At 54.9% G+C, this 16,358-nt stretch overlaps 6 non-coding genes across 6 annotated transcripts; 3 read left to right on the top strand and 3 right to left on the bottom strand.

Moving 5' to 3' along the window:
- Positions 1-1,010: 1,010 nt before the first annotated feature.
- Positions 1,011-1,082, bottom strand: TRNAQ-CUG (transfer RNA glutamine (anticodon CUG)). Its single transcript has one exon. It is a non-coding gene; the product is annotated as a tRNA-Gln (tRNA).
- A 763-nt stretch (positions 1,083-1,845) lies between these two features.
- Positions 1,846-1,917, bottom strand: TRNAM-CAU (transfer RNA methionine (anticodon CAU)). The gene has a single exon. It is a non-coding gene; the product is annotated as a tRNA-Met (tRNA).
- Positions 1,918-2,647: 730 nt separating this feature from the next.
- On the bottom strand, positions 2,648-2,729 carry TRNAS-AGA (transfer RNA serine (anticodon AGA)). The gene has a single exon. It is a non-coding gene; the product is annotated as a tRNA-Ser (tRNA).
- Positions 2,730-9,425: 6,696 nt separating this feature from the next.
- TRNAS-AGA (transfer RNA serine (anticodon AGA)) lies at positions 9,426-9,507 on the top strand. Its single transcript has one exon. It is a non-coding gene; the product is annotated as a tRNA-Ser (tRNA).
- A 730-nt stretch (positions 9,508-10,237) lies between these two features.
- Positions 10,238-10,309, top strand: TRNAM-CAU (transfer RNA methionine (anticodon CAU)). The gene has a single exon. It is a non-coding gene; the product is annotated as a tRNA-Met (tRNA).
- Positions 10,310-11,072: 763 nt separating this feature from the next.
- Positions 11,073-11,144, top strand: TRNAQ-CUG (transfer RNA glutamine (anticodon CUG)). The gene has a single exon. It is a non-coding gene; the product is annotated as a tRNA-Gln (tRNA).
- Positions 11,145-16,358: the final 5,214 nt, after the last annotated feature.

Raw genomic sequence — 16,358 nt, 5'->3', positions numbered from 1 at the left:
CAGAGTGTGTTTGGCAGAGCAAATGTGTCCCTGGAGAGAGCCTTGGGACAGAGAGACGGAGTGATGCTGAGGCTGGTCCCTGCTCCCTGCTCTGTGTTGCAGCCTTGCCTCCTGCACCGAGAGATGTCTTGCTGCAGACCCTGTCCCCCACGGCCCTGCGGCCCCTGTGGCCCAACGCCCCTTGCAAGCAGCTGCAGCGAGCCGTGCCTCGCCCGCTGTGCTGACTCCACGGTGTACATCGAGCCTTCGCCAGTGGTGGTGACCCTGCCGGGCCCCATCCTCACCTCTTTCCCTCAGAGCACGGCCGTGGGATCCTCTCTGTCAGCTGCTGTGGGCAGCTCCCTCAGCACCTCAGGGGTTCCCATCTCTTCTGGGGGCTCCCTTGGGCTGGGGGGCTCAGGCCTGTGCCTGCCTATCCCCCGCTGCGGTCAGATCTGCTGAAGCCGGCGCATCGTCCCCTTTGTCCTTGGCAAATGGGCCCAGCTCTTTCCCTCCCTGGCCCCTGCACACCTGTTCCTTGGTCTCTGTTCTGTGCCACCGCTTTTGATCCTTCTCATTAAAGGCTTTGTGCAGCATTGCTGGAGACTCCTGCTCGTTTGTTCTCCTCCTCCTTCCAATGTTGGTAGAGCTCCTTGAAGTGATTGCAGAGCCATCGAAAGACAATGACAGGGAAAAGAGGAAAAGAAGCCACAGAGGGAAGGAGCAAGAAAGGAGCAGTGGACAGGGCTGGGCACACAAGTTCTGCCACGGGGAGTAACCTGCTCTTACTGTGGGAATGGTGCAACATGGAAACAGCTGCCCAGAGTGCGTAGCCCAGTGCTCCCTTTTGGATGCATCCGACATAGGACAGTCCCAGAGCAGCCTCCTGTGCCTGACCCATTTTGGGTGGTGGTCTCCACCTCAGCTGCTGTGTGATTCATCAGAGCAGTCTCCGCAAGCAAAGCAGCAGCAGAGTAGAGGTGTGAGGGTGTAAGCGTGCTGAGGGAAAGCCTGAGGGAACAAAAAGGCTGAGGTCCCACTGAGATTTGAACTCAGATCACTGGATTCAGAGTCCAGAGTGCTCACCATTACACCATGGGACCTCCTGCACCGGTCACCTCTGGCCCCTGTGCCGAGCCTCACTCTGCCTTTTGCCCCCAGCTGAGGCTGGCAGTTTCTCCATCGCCTTGGACATCTCTCACCATGAGCAGCCTTCCCTGCAGGGCCTCCAGGCACCCTCTAATCACACCATCCCTCAGGGCAGCAGCACAGCTCCTTCTGCAAGCCTGGCGTGGCCTCACTTAGGAGTACCAGACTCGAAACTTGCACTATCTTGTCTTTCCCAAACTGTAACAAGTTCTTTCTGACTCAGGGCAAGCCTTGCGAAGTCACCTTCATTCTGAAGAAGCCCCTTGTCTTTGCTTCTCCAGCCCAAGCCAGTCCAGCTCCTGAAGGACTACAGAATGGGAAACAGATGTTTCAGAATTGTGGTGGCAGCAGGAACCTGCTGTGTCCTGGGCATGCCAACCCCTAAAATTTTCCCTAGAGAGGCGTTGCCTGCAGCACCCGGTGTCTCCTCCCCTCCCAACACCCAGCGAACACTGGCCAATACAGTGTCCCTTGGCAATAGCTGCATGGCCCTCATCCTGGATCAGCCTCCGAATGGTCACAGCAGCAAACAGATGAGGACAGAGAAAGCTCCCAGGTCTTTGTGTCGTGCACATGGAGCAGCCTGAGCCTCCTCTGTCCCTGCAGAGGCCTGGAGGTGCCCTCCTGTGCCTTCAGGGAAGGGAGGAAAACCTGTGTGCCCTCAATGTGCAGGGCCTTGTGGGGGAAGCTGTGCCTGCTGCTGTGAAAAAAGTGCCTTAGCAGAGGATGGTTTTGATCCATCGACCTCTGGGTTATGGGCCCAGCACGCTCCCGCTGCGCCACTCTGCTCCTCCTGAGCCTTGGCTGCCATTGCCCTCATTGCAGCTCCATGCTGCCGGGTACTGCTGGCCCTCACTCCTTCCTGTCCTCCCTGCTCAGCATCCCCCAGCCCAAAAAACAGACACCCTGACAAGTTCCTCTCCCTTGGCCGTGCGACCCACAGCTCCAGGACCTGGTCTTGCCCTTCTCCCACACCTCCCGCTCACAGCCCTGCACAGCCGCTTGCCCTTTGACCACCCACGCTGGCCCTGCACATCCTCAAGGCTGCCCCCAAGGCAGGCTGCAGCCTTGGGCCTTGCTAGGGATGAGGGCACCTGAAATCCAGTGACATCCTCATGGCTGCAGCCCTGCACAGAGATCCAGCTCCGCTCCCAGCACGCTGCGAGACTGCACCTGCCCAACACTTCAGTTCTGTGCCGGCCAAGGAGGGACACGACAAGCTGCGAAAATACATCGAGAACAGTCTGTACAAACCAGAGGCCCCTTTAATTTGCTGGAGTCTGTTTTAAAGGGGTCTGCTCCCCCAGAGGGAAAACTCCAGAGTCAGGAAATGCAATGCCTATCTAATGGCAGTTGCAGAAGGAACAGAACAAACAGTAGGGCCTAGTAAAGTTCGTGGGGCTGAAGTGCAGGAGCTCTCTTCTCTGGGCAGCTCCAGCTGCTGTCCATGGCACCCAGCTGCGGGCTGGTACCCGCACAGCGATGTCAGCTGCCCGCAGCCCAAAAGGGGCGTGTGCCCCGTAGTTGGCAGGATTCGAACCTGCGCGGGGAAACCCCAATGGATTTCTAGTCCATCGCCTTCACCACTCGGCCACAACTACCTGCTCCAGCCCTCCCTGCCCTGCTCATCACACGCCCTGCGCCACGACACCGACGCCCCGGCACTTCAGGCCAAGGCTCCTGCTACAAACCAGTGTTTGAGATGGCTTCAAAAACTCACTGGCAAGGGTATCAGCAAAAGCCAGACTTAATATGAAAGGAAAGCACAACAAAGTGCTTTGGCAAGGTTCACTCTACTACTTACAGGACAGTTAAAGCACAACAAGGAAAAACAAGCAACAACAAAACCAAACAAAATACAAGCAACCTAAATAGAAATGAACTGACATCTATCTAGGGGAGTGTGTGTGTGGAGCTGTGCGTGTGCGTGTGCGTGTGCGTGTGTGTGTGTGTGTGTGTGTGAGACAAAAGACAATGAGGGCAATGATATAGTGGAACATGGCCTAAGAGCTTGACAGTACTCAAACTTAACAGTATTTTAGCTTAACTTAATTTTTTTATTTATATTTAAACTTAACTTTGACATAAATCAGAATAATACCTTAAAATCTTCACCTTAAATTATGACACTTACACCCCTAAATACGGAGTGTGTATGTTTCTGTGTGTGTGTATGTGTGTGTGAGAGAGGGAGAATTGATAATGGTATGAATGTTGTCACGGTGAATTTGTCATTAAGTTCTTGCTGTGACTGTGGATCAAGTGCTGCTAAACTTCATTGCACACTTTTTATAATGAATTCCTGCATACCATACACTTCTGAATGCACAGTGGCCCTTTATAACACTAAACATTGATTTCAGTTCAATATTGTATTTTTGCTTCATCAATTTAGTGGATAACAGAATGAACTTTGTTGTCTAACTGTTGAATCCAGACTGCCTCTGTCCAGCCGTAAAAAGAAGTGCTTTACTCCTTTCCAGCCTACAGTCCTATACTCTCGCCACTGACACATCCCAACTCTTCCATAGAAGAGAGAAGACTGATTTTGCTGTGCTTTTGTGAAGAAGCTTTGACAGGACTGAAAAGTTACTCAAAATCTTTGTATTAACTCTGACATGGAACAAACTGGCACCAAGCCCTGCAGGGCTGTGATCTCCAGGTTACAGACTCAAGCTCAGTGAGAGAGCCTTTGGTGCTCTGGTGTAATGTTTGGGAGTTCCTGTGTAGCTGCCGGTAAGCCCAGGACAGCAGCCAGTGCTCACCCTGGCAGAGCAGGTGGCAGCTGAGGGAGGAGGAGAACAAACGAGCAGGAGTCTCCAGCAATGCTGCACAAAGCCTTTAATGAGAAGGATCAAAAGCGGTGGCACAGAACAGAGACCAAGGAACAGGTGTGCAGGGGCCAGGGAGGGAAAGAGCTGGGCCCATTTGCCAAGGACAAAGGGGACGATGCGCCGGCTTCAGCAGATCTGACCGCAGCGGGGGATAGGCAGGCACAGGCCTGAGCCCCCCAGCCCAAGGGAGCCCCCAGAAGAGATGGGAACCCCTGAGGTGCTGAGGGAGCTGCCCACAGCAGCTGACAGAGAGGATCCCACGGCCGTGCTCTGAGGGAAAGAGGTGAGGATGGGGCCCGGCAGGGTCACCACCACCGGCGAAGGCTCGATGTACACCGTGGAGTCAGCACAGCGGGCGAGGCACGGCTCGCTGCAGCTGCTTGCAAGGGGCGTTGGGCCACAGGGGCCGCAGGGCCGTGGGGGACAGGGTCTGCAGCAAGACATCTCTCGGTGCAGGAGGCAAGGCTGCAACACAGAGCAGGGAGCAGGGACCAGCCTCAGCATCACTCCGTCTCTCTGTCCCAAGGCTCTCTCCAGGGACACATTTGCTCTGCCAAACACACTCTGTGCCTACAGCTGCCGCGACCCTGCGACTGCCCTCCCAGGGGCACGGCACGGGAAGGCCGCCCCACTTCAGGAACAGGACCCAGCACAGAGGCTTTAAGGCCCCTGTGGAAAGACTGCTCACAGCCCATCTCCAGAACAGACATGGCCGTGTTAGACATGTCCGGGAATGCACTGCCACATTTTGTTACCCCACGGAAGGTGCTAATTCTGCTGGGCACATCCCCCTGCAGCAGAGCCCCACTGATCCCCTTCTGCTGCATCAAAGCCCCCTCTTCCCACCTGTCCCCAGCCACCAGCAAAGGAAAGGCTGCCGGCCCTTCAACGCTTCCGTGTCAGGGCCAGGCTGAGGCAGCCCAAGGATCAACCTGGGCAGCCTCCATGACAGCAGTTCTTCCCACAGGGAGGCATGGAGCGGACTCAGGCTTACCTCGTTCCTCGAGGAAAGGGAGGCCAGAGAGGAGGATGCAGAGCCTGCAGCAGCGCAGCCTTTTATGCCGTGTCCCAGAGCCCTGTGGGGCCACAAACATTCCTTGTTTGTGAAACATCCAAACTCCTGGGAGTGGCCACTTGCGAGGCATCGCTGCTGATGAGGTCCCTGCCTCTTTCATCTCAAATTTTGTTGTCCCCCTTCATACAAACCAGATTTGTGCAATGACTCTTAGAATCCACTGAGGAGAGAATGGACCTAAAAATCCTCTAGCTTGCGTCCCCTTCAATGGTTTCTGCAACTCTTCTCTGGACAACCTGTCCCAGTGTGTCACCACTCTGTACCAAAAAGATTCCTTCCCAATATCGAACCCATATATTCCTGCTTTCAGTTTCAGACCAGTAGCCCTTGACCCATCTCTACTCACTCCTGCCAAGTATCCTTTCCTTTCTTGACTGAATGTCTCCTGGGAGCCTTCTCTTTTCTTTGCTACACAACCCCAACCCTCTCAGCCTGTCCTCACAGGACAATGGCTCCAGTTGCCTGCTGGTCTTTGTGGCTCCTCTGGACCCTCTGCAGCAGGTCCGTGTGTTTCTTTGGCTCTGGGTCCTAGAACTGGATGCAGTACCCCAGCTAAGGTGTCATGAGAGCCGAGTATATCGAGACAATCCCCTCCCTCAGCCTGCTGGCCACTCAGCTCTGGATGCAGCCCACAGTACAATTGGGTGTTTGCACTTTGCTGCTAGCAGGCGGTGCAGGTTCACATTCAGTATTTCAGCCACCTGCAAATCCCCATCTGCAGGGCTGCTCTCAATCCACTCATGGCCTAGACTGTGTCCATGTTTGGGATTATCCCGACCTTGGCTCTTGACCTTGTTGAATTCCATGAGGTTTGCACAGACCCACCTCTCCATCCTGCCCTCTGGATGGCATCCCTTCCTCTAGAGTACCAACCCCATCACTCAGCTCAATGTCATCCACAAACCAGCTGAGGATGCACTCATTCCCTACTCCCAGGTCTCTCAAGAAGGTGTTAAATATTCCTGTTCCCATCACCAAGCCCAGTGAAACCACACGCATCACAGGCTGCACACCACCCGAGTTGGACATCGAGCTGTCATCCACAAGTCCTTGAGTGTCGCCGTCCATCCAATTCCATATGGACTGAGTGGCCACCCCACATAAAATCCACATCACTCCTGTTTAGGATATGAGCTCTGTTATTCCTTGAGCACCTGAATCTGTTGGCACGCAGTCCACTGGAGTCCACACTGGGTGACTCAGGTTTGCCTGGAGCTCAGGGATTTTCCCAGCTCTTCCACATCACCCTGACGTGCTCTGGGAGACCCATCCAGTGTCCCTTTGAAATGTAAAATGCATGGAATGGGAAACCCCATCCCTGACCCAGAAAAAAAGAGCCATGGGCTTTGGGCTCCCTGCCCTCAGCCTTTTCCCCAAAGCTGCCATCCAGGGCTCTGGCCTCTGGGATGAGCACGCTGAGCAAAACAGGTCAGAGTGGCTGTGGGTCTCTTTCAGGGAAGGACGCGGCATCACTTTGATCACACAACCAGTCCGTGGTACAGCCTGTGGACTGTAAGCAAGCTCCCCATGGCTGTCACTCAGGCCTGCAGGGGACATCCTTCCAGCAGAACGTGGACTTTCCTTGCCACTCAGCTTTGCCACCTGCATGCAGAGTTGGGTCTCCTTCCCACTATAGGGTCGTGCAGTGTTGACTTTGTGCCTCAACTGACCCACAGTGTTCTGGACCTCTGTGATGGCTCGTGGAAGAAATGACTCTCAGGATTAGCCCGAGTGCCTGCACTGAAAGCTCCTTGAGAGCTGACCTGAGGTGTCTCTTTTTGGCTGAATTTAACTGTGACTGGAGCCAAAGTAACAGACAATATGAACAAGTGACAGAAGCAATAGACACTACGGAAATTCAGTTCAACTCACGTTCTACGCTGACCTAGGTCCTCCAAGACAATTGACCTTAGGAAGCTGGGTCACACATCAATCATTTCCATGTTGTGTGGTGTGAAACTGGTGAAAAATGCTTGAGATGAAAGAGGCAGGGACCTCATCAGCAGCGATGCCTCGCAAGTGGCCACTCCCAGGAGTTTGGATGTTTCACAAACAAGGAATGTTTGTGGCCCCACAGGGCTCTGGGACACGGCATAAAAGGCTGCGCTGCTGCAGGCTCTGCATCCTCCTCTCTGGCCTCCCTTTCCTCGAGGAACGAGGTAAGCCTGAGTCCGCTCCATGCCTCCCTGTGGGAAGAACTGCTGTCATGGAGGCTGCCCAGGTTGATCCTTGGGCTGCCTCAGCCTGGCCCTGACACGGAAGCGTTGAAGGGCCGGCAGCCTTTCCTTTGCTGGTGGCTGGGGACAGGTGGGAAGAGGGGGCTTTGATGCAGCAGAAGGGGATCAGTGGGGCTCTGCTGCAGGGGGATGTGCCCAGCAGAATTAGCACCTTCCGTGGGGTAACAAAATGTGGCAGTGCATTCCCGGACATGTCTAACACGGCCATGTCTGTTCTGGAGATGGGCTGTGAGCAGTCTTTCCACAGGGGCCTTAAAGCCTCTGTGCTGGGTCCTGTTCCTGAAGTGGGGCGGCCTTCCCGTGCCGTGCCCCTGGGAGGGCAGTCGCAGGGTCGCGGCAGCTGTAGGCACAGAGTGTGTTTGGCAGAGCAAATGTGTCCCTGGAGAGAGCCTTGGGACAGAGAGACGGAGTGATGCTGAGGCTGGTCCCTGCTCCCTGCTCTGTGTTGCAGCCTTGCCTCCTGCACCGAGAGATGTCTTGCTGCAGACCCTGTCCCCCACGGCCCTGCGGCCCCTGTGGCCCAACGCCCCTTGCAAGCAGCTGCAGCGAGCCGTGCCTCGCCCGCTGTGCTGACTCCACGGTGTACATCGAGCCTTCGCCGGTGGTGGTGACCCTGCCGGGCCCCATCCTCACCTCTTTCCCTCAGAGCACGGCCGTGGGATCCTCTCTGTCAGCTGCTGTGGGCAGCTCCCTCAGCACCTCAGGGGTTCCCATCTCTTCTGGGGGCTCCCTTGGGCTGGGGGGCTCAGGCCTGTGCCTGCCTATCCCCCGCTGCGGTCAGATCTGCTGAAGCCGGCGCATCGTCCCCTTTGTCCTTGGCAAATGGGCCCAGCTCTTTCCCTCCCTGGCCCCTGCACACCTGTTCCTTGGTCTCTGTTCTGTGCCACCGCTTTTGATCCTTCTCATTAAAGGCTTTGTGCAGCATTGCTGGAGACTCCTGCTCGTTTGTTCTCCTCCTCCCTCAGCTGCCACCTGCTCTGCCAGGGTGAGCACTGGCTGCTGTCCTGGGCTTACCGGCAGCTACACAGGAACTCCCAAACATTACACCAGAGCACCAAAGGCTCTCTCACTGAGCTTGAGTCTGTAACCTGGAGATCACAGCCCTGCAGGGCTTGGTGCCAGTTTGTTCCATGTCAGAGTTAATACAAAGATTTTGAGTAACTTTTCAGTCCTGTCAAAGCTTCTTCACAAAAGCACAGCAAAATCAGTCTTCTCTCTTCTATGGAAGAGTTGGGATGTGTCAGTGGCGAGAGTATAGGACTGTAGGCTGGAAAGGAGTAAAGCACTTCTTTTTACGGCTGGACAGAGGCAGTCTGGATTCAACAGTTAGACAACAAAGTTCATTCTGTTATCCACTAAATTGATGAAGCAAAAATACAATATTGAACTGAAATCAATGTTTAGTGTTATAAAGGGCCACTGTGCATTCAGAAGTGTATGGTATGCAGGAATTCATTATAAAAAGTGTGCAATGAAGTTTAGCAGCACTTGATCCACAGTCACAGCAAGAACTTAATGACAAATTCACCGTGACAACATTCATACCATTATCAATTCTCCCTCTCTCACACACACATACACACACACAGAAACATACACACTCCGTATTTAGGGGTGTAAGTGTCATAATTTAAGGTGAAGATTTTAAGGTATTATTCTGATTTATGTCAAAGTTAAGTTTAAATATAAATAAAAAAATTAAGTTAAGCTAAAATACTGTTAAGTTTGAGTACTGTCAAGCTCTTAGGCCATGTTCCACTATATCATTGCCCTCATTGTCTTTTGTCTCACACACACACACACACACACACGCACACGCACACGCACACGCACAGCTCCACACACACACTCCCCTAGATAGATGTCAGTTCATTTCTATTTAGGTTGCTTGTATTTTGTTTGGTTTTGTTGTTGCTTGTTTTTCCTTGTTGTGCTTTAACTGTCCTGTAAGTAGTAGAGTGAACCTTGCCAAAGCACTTTGTTGTGCTTTCCTTTCATATTAAGTCTGGCTTTTGCTGATACCCTTGCCAGTGAGTTTTTGAAGCCATCTCAAACACTGGTTTGTAGCAGGAGCCTTGGCCTGAAGTGCCGGGGCGTCGGTGTGCCGTGGCGCAGGGCGTGTGATGAGCAGGGCAGGGAGGGCTGGAGCAGGTAGTTGTGGCCGAGTGGTGAAGGCGATGGACTAGAAATCCATTGGGGTTTCCCCGCGCAGGTTCGAATCCTGCCAACTACGGGGCACACGCCCCTTTTGGGCTGCGGGCAGCTGACATCGCTGTGCGGGTACCAGCCCGCAGCTGGGTGCCATGGACAGCAGCTGGAGCTGCCCAGAGAAGAGAGCTCCTGCACTTCAGCCCCACGAACTTTACTAGGCCCTACTGTTTGTTCTGTTCCTTCTGCAACTGCCATTAGATAGGCATTGCATTTCCTGACTCTGGAGTTTTCCCTCTGGGGGAGCAGACCCCTTTAAAACAGACTCCAGCAAATTAAAGGGGCCTCTGGTTTGTACAGACTGTTCTCGATGTATTTTCGCAGCTTGTCGTGTCCCTCCTTGGCCGGCACAGAACTGAAGTGTTGGGCAGGTGCAGTCTCGCAGCGTGCTGGGAGCGGAGCTGGATCTCTGTGCAGGGCTGCAGCCATGAGGATGTCACTGGATTTCAGGTGCCCTCATCCCTAGCAAGGCCCAAGGCTGCAGCCTGCCTTGGGGGCAGCCTTGAGGATGTGCAGGGCCAGCGTGGGTGGTCAAAGGGCAAGCGGCTGTGCAGGGCTGTGAGCGGGAGGTGTGGGAGAAGGGCAAGACCAGGTCCTGGAGCTGTGGGTCGCACGGCCAAGGGAGAGGAACTTGTCAGGGTGTCTGTTTTTTGGGCTGGGGGATGCTGAGCAGGGAGGACAGGAAGGAGTGAGGGCCAGCAGTACCCGGCAGCATGGAGCTGCAATGAGGGCAATGGCAGCCAAGGCTCAGGAGGAGCAGAGTGGCGCAGCGGGAGCGTGCTGGGCCCATAACCCAGAGGTCGATGGATCAAAACCATCCTCTGCTAAGGCACTTTTTTCACAGCAGCAGGCACAGCTTCCCCCACAAGGCCCTGCACATTGAGGGCACACAGGTTTTCCTCCCTTCCCTGAAGGCACAGGAGGGCACCTCCAGGCCTCTGCAGGGACAGAGGAGGCTCAGGCTGCTCCATGTGCACGACACAAAGACCTGGGAGCTTTCTCTGTCCTCATCTGTTTGCTGCTGTGACCATTCGGAGGCTGATCCAGGATGAGGGCCATGCAGCTATTGCCAAGGGACACTGTATTGGCCAGTGTTCGCTGGGTGTTGGGAGGGGAGGAGACACCGGGTGCTGCAGGCAACGCCTCTCTAGGGAAAATTTTAGGGGTTGGCATGCCCAGGACACAGCAGGTTCCTGCTGCCACCACAATTCTGAAACATCTGTTTCCCATTCTGTAGTCCTTCAGGAGCTGGACTGGCTTGGGCTGGAGAAGCAAAGACAAGGGGCTTCTTCAGAATGAAGGTGACTTCGCAAGGCTTGCCCTGAGTCAGAAAGAACTTGTTACAGTTTGGGAAAGACAAGATAGTGCAAGTTTCGAGTCTGGTACTCCTAAGTGAGGCCACGCCAGGCTTGCAGAAGGAGCTGTGCTGCTGCCCTGAGGGATGGTGTGATTAGAGGGTGCCTGGAGGCCCTGCAGGGAAGGCTGCTCATGGTGAGAGATGTCCAAGGCGATGGAGAAACTGCCAGCCTCAGCTGGGGGCAAAAGGCAGAGTGAGGCTCGGCACAGGGGCCAGAGGTGACCGGTGCAGGAGGTCCCATGGTGTAATGGTGAGCACTCTGGACTCTGAATCCAGTGATCTGAGTTCAAATCTCAGTGGGACCTCAGCCTTTTTGTTCCCTCAGGCTTTCCCTCAGCACGCTTACACCCTCACACCTCTACTCTGCTGCTGCTTTGCTTGCGGAGACTGCTCTGATGAATCACACAGCAGCTGAGGTGGAGACCACCACCCAAAATGGGTCAGGCACAGGAGGCTGCTCTGGGACTGTCCTATGTCGGATGCATCCAAAAGGGAGCACTGGGCTACGCACTCTGGGCAGCTGTTTCCATGTTGCACCATTCCCACAGTAAGAGCAGGTTACTCCCCGTGGCAGAACTTGTGTGCCCAGCCCTGTCCACTGCTCCTTTCTTGCTCCTTCCCTCTGTGGCTTCTTTTCCTCTTTTCCCTGTCAATGTCTTTCGATGGCTCTGCAATCACTTCAAGGAGCTCTACCAACATTGGAAGGAGGAGGAGAACAAACGAGCAGGAGTCTCCAGCAATGCTGCACAAAGCCTTTAATGAGAAGGATCAAAAGCGGTGGCACAGAACAGAGACCAAGGAACAGGTGTGTAGGGGCCAGGGAGGGAAAGAGCTGGGCCCATTTGCCAAGGACAAAGGGGACGATGCGCCGGCTTCAGCAGATCTGACCGCAGCGGGGGATAGGCAGGCACAGGCCTGAGCCCCCCAGCCCAAGGGAGCCCCCAGAAGAGATGGGAACCCCTGAGGTGCTGAGGGAGCTGCCCACAGCAGCTGACAGAGAGGATCCCACGGCCGTGCTCTGAGGGAAAGAGGTGAGGATGGGGCCCGGCAGGGTCACCACCACCGGCGAAGGCTCGATGTACACCGTGGAGTCAGCACAGCGGGCGAGGCACGGCTCGCTGCAGCTGCTTGCAAGGGGCGTTGGGCCACAGGGGCCGCAGGGCCGTGGGGGACAGGGTCTGCAGCAAGACATCTCTCGGTGCAGGAGGCAAGGCTGCAACACAGAGCAGGGAGCAGGGACCAGCCTCAGCATCACTCCGTCTCTCTGTCCCAAGGCTCTCTCCAGGGACACATTTGCTCTGCCAAACACACTCTGTGCCTACAGCTGCCGCGACCCTGCGACTGCCCTCCCAGGGGCACGGCACGGGAAGGCCGCCCCACTTCAGGAACAGGACCCAGCACAGAGGCTTTAAGGCCCCTGTGGAAAGACTGCTCACAGCCCATCTCCAGAACAGACATGGCCGTGTTAGACATGTCCGGGAATGCACTGCCACATTTTGTTACCCCACGGAAGGTGCTAATTCTGCTGGGCACATCCCCCTGCAGCAGAGCCCCACTGATCCCCTTCTGCTGCATCAAAGCCCCCTCTTCCCACCTGTCCCCAGCCACCAGCAAAGGAAAGGCTGCCGGCCCTTCAACGCTTCCGTGTCAGGGCCAGGCTGAGGCAGCCCAAGGATCAACCTGGGCAGCCTCCATGACAGCAGTTCTTCCCACAGGGAGGCATGGAGCGGACTCAGGCTTACCTCGTTCCTCGAGGAAAGGGAGGCCAGAGAGGAGGATGCAGAGCCTGCAGCAGCGCAGCCTTTTATGCCGTGTCCCAGAGCCCTGTGGGGCCACAAACATTCCTTGTTTGTGAAACATCCAAACTCCTGGGAGTGGCCACTTGCGAGGCATCGCTGCTGATGAGGTCCCTGCCTCTTTCATCTCAAGCATTTTTCACCAGTTTCACACCACACAACATGGAAATGATTGATGTGTGACCCAGCTTCCTAAGGTCAATTGTCTTGGAGGTCCTAGGTCAGCGTAGAACGTGAGTTGAACTGAATTTCCGTAGTGTCTATTGCTTCTGTCACTTGTTCATATTGTCTGTTACTTTGGCTCCAGTCACAGTTAAATTCAGCCAAAAAGAGACACCTCAGGTCAGCTCTCAAGGAGCTTTCAGTGCAGGCACTCGGGCTAATCCTGAGAGTCATTTCTTCCACGAGCCATCACAGAGGTCCAGAACACTGTGGGTCAGTTGAGGCACAAAGTCAACACTGCACGACCCTATAGTGGGAAAGAGACCCAACTCTGCATGCAGGTGGCAAAGCTGAGTGGCAAGGAAAGTCCACGTTCTGCTGGAAGGATGTCCCCTGCAGGCCTGAGTGACAGCCATGGGGAGCTTGCTTACAGTCCACAGGCTGTACCACGGACTGGTTGTGTGATCAAAGTGATGCCGCGTCCTTCCCTGAAAGAGACCCACAGCCACTCTGACCTGTTTTGCTCAGCGTGCTCATCCCAGAGGCCAGAGCCCTGGATGGCAGCTTTGGGGAAAAGGCTGAGGGCAGGGAGCCCAAAGCCCATGGCTCTTTTTTTCTGGGTCAGGGATGGGGTTTCCCATTCCATGCATTTTACATTTCAAAGGGACACTGGATGGGTCTCCCAGAGCACGTCAGGGTGATGTGGAAGAGCTGGGAAAATCCCTGAGCTCCAGGCAAACCTGAGTCACCCAGTGTGGACTCCAGTGGACTGCGTGCCAACAGATTCAGGTGCTCAAGGAATAACAGAGCTCATATCCTAAACAGGAGTGATGTGGATTTTATGTGGGGTGGCCACTCAGTCCATATGGAATTGGATGGACGGCGACACTCAAGGACTTGTGGATGACAGCTCGATGTCCAACTCGGGTGGTGTGCAGCCTGTGATGCGTGTGGTTTCACTGGGCTTGGTGATGGGAACAGGAATATTTAACACCTTCTTGAGAGACCTGGGAGTAGGGAATGAGTGCATCCTCAGCTGGTTTGTGGATGACATTGAGCTGAGTGATGGGGTTGGTACTCTAGAGGAAGGGATGCCATCCAGAGGGCAGGATGGAGAGGTGGGTCTGTGCAAACCTCATGGAATTCAACAAGGTCAAGAGCCAAGGTCGGGATAATCCCAAACATGGACACAGTCTAGGCCATGAGTGGATTGAGAGCAGCCCTGCAGATGGGGATTTGCAGGTGGCTGAAATACTGAATGTGAACCTGCACCGCCTGCTAGCAGCAAAGTGCAAACACCCAATTGTACTGTGGGCTGCATCCAGAGCTGAGTGGCCAGCAGGCTGAGGGAGGGGATTGTCTCGATATACTCGGCTCTCATGACACCTTAGCTGGGGTACTGCATCCAGTTCTAGGACCCAGAGCCAAAGAAACACACGGACCTGCTGCAGAGGGTCCAGAGGAGCCACAAAGACCAGCAGGCAACTGGAGCCATTGTCCTGTGAGGACAGGCTGAGAGGGTTGGGGTTGTGTAGCAAAGAAAAGAGAAGGCTCCCAGGAGACATTCAGTCAAGAAAGGAAAGGATACTTGGCAGGAGTGAGTAGAGATGGGTCAAGGGCTACTGGTCTGAAACTGAAAGCAGGAATATATGGGTTCGATATTGGGAAGGAATCTTTTTGGTACAGAGTGGTGACACACTGGGACAGGTTGTCCAGAGAAGAGTTGCAGAAACCATTGAAGGGGACGCAAGCTAGAGGATTTTTAGGTCCATTCTCTCCTCAGTGGATTCTAAGAGTCATTGCACAAATCTGGTTTGTATGAAGGGGGACAACAAAATTTGAGATGAAAGAGGCAGGGACCTCATCAGCAGCGATGCCTCGCAAGTGGCCACTCCCAGGAGTTTGGATGTTTCACAAACAAGGAATGTTTGTGGCCCCACAGGGCTCTGGGACACGGCATAAAAGGCTGCGCTGCTGCAGGCTCTGCATCCTCCTCTCTGGCCTCCCTTTCCTCGAGGAACGAGGTAAGCCTGAGTCCGCTCCATGCCTCCCTGTGGGAAGAACTGCTGTCATGGAGGCTGCCCAGGTTGATCCTTGGGCTGCCTCAGCCTGGCCCTGACACGGAAGCGTTGAAGGGCCGGCAGCCTTTCCTTTGCTGGTGGCTGGGGACAGGTGGGAAGAGGGGGCTTTGATGCAGCAGAAGGGGATCAGTGGGGCTCTGCTGCAGGGGGATGTGCCCAGCAGAATTAGCACCTTCCGTGGGGTAACAAAATGTGGCAGTGCATTCCCGGACATGTCTAACACGGCCATGTCTGTTCTGGAGATGGGCTGTGAGCAGTCTTTCCACAGGGGCCTTAAAGCCTCTGTGCTGGGTCCTGTTCCTGAAGTGGGGCGGCCTTCCCGTGCCGTGCCCCTGGGAGGGCAGTCGCAGGGTCGCGGCAGCTGTAGGCACAGAGTGTGTTTGGCAGAGCAAATGTGTCCCTGGAGAGAGCCTTGGGACAGAGAGACGGAGTGATGCTGAGGCTGGTCCCTGCTCCCTGCTCTGTGTTGCAGCCTTGCCTCCTGCACCGAGAGATGTCTTGCTGCAGACCCTGTCCCCCACGGCCCTGCGGCCCCTGTGGCCCAACGCCCCTTGCAAGCAGCTGCAGCGAGCCGTGCCTCGCCCGCTGTGCTGACTCCACGGTGTACATCGAGCCTTCGCCGGTGGTGGTGACCCTGCCGGGCCCCATCCTCACCTCTTTCCCTCAGAGCACGGCCGTGGGATCCTCTCTGTCAGCTGCTGTGGGCAGCTCCCTCAGCACCTCAGGGGTTCCCATCTCTTCTGGGGGCTCCCTTGGGCTGGGGGGCTCAGGCCTGTGCCTGCCTATCCCCCGCTGCGGTCAGATCTGCTGAAGCCGGCGCATCGTCCCCTTTGTCCTTGGCAAATGGGCCCAGCTCTTTCCCTCCCTGGCCCCTGCACACCTGTTCCTTGGTCTCTGTTCTGTGCCACCGCTTTTGATCCTTCTCATTAAAGGCTTTGTGCAGCATTGCTGGAGACTCCTGCTCGTTTGTTCTCCTCCTCCCTCAGCTGCCACCTGCTCTGCCAGGGTGAGCACTGGCTGCTGTCCTGGGCTTACCGGCAGCTACACAGGAACTCCCAAACATTACACCAGAGCACCAAAGGCTCTCTCACTGAGCTTGAGTCTGTAACCTGGAGATCACAGCCCTGCAGGGCTTGGTGCCAGTTTGTTCCATGTCAGAGTTAATACAAAGATTTTGAGTAACTTTTCAGTCCTGTCAAAGCTTCTTCACAAAAGCACAGCAAAATCAGTCTTCTCTCTTCTATGGAAGAGTTGGGATGTGTCAGTGGCGAGAGTATAGGACTGTAGGCTGGAAAGGAGTAAAGCACTTCTTTTTACGGCTGGACAGAGGCAGTCTGGATTCAACAGTTAGACAACAAAGTTCATTCTGTTATCCACTAAATTGATGAAGCAAAAATACAATATTGAACTGAAATCAATGTTTAGTGTTATAAAGGGCCACTGTGCATTCAGAAGTGTATGGTATGCAGGAATTCATTAT

Source organism: Pseudopodoces humilis, chromosome 11 (genome assembly GCF_049639895.1).
Source record: "Pseudopodoces humilis isolate 2021_Gansu_Grassland_sample_001 chromosome 11, ASM4963989v1, whole genome shotgun sequence".
NCBI lineage: Eukaryota > Metazoa > Chordata > Aves > Passeriformes > Paridae > Pseudopodoces > Pseudopodoces humilis.
The sequence above is the reverse complement of the archived record's forward strand: the minus strand, read 5'-3'. Positions and strand labels throughout refer to the sequence as shown.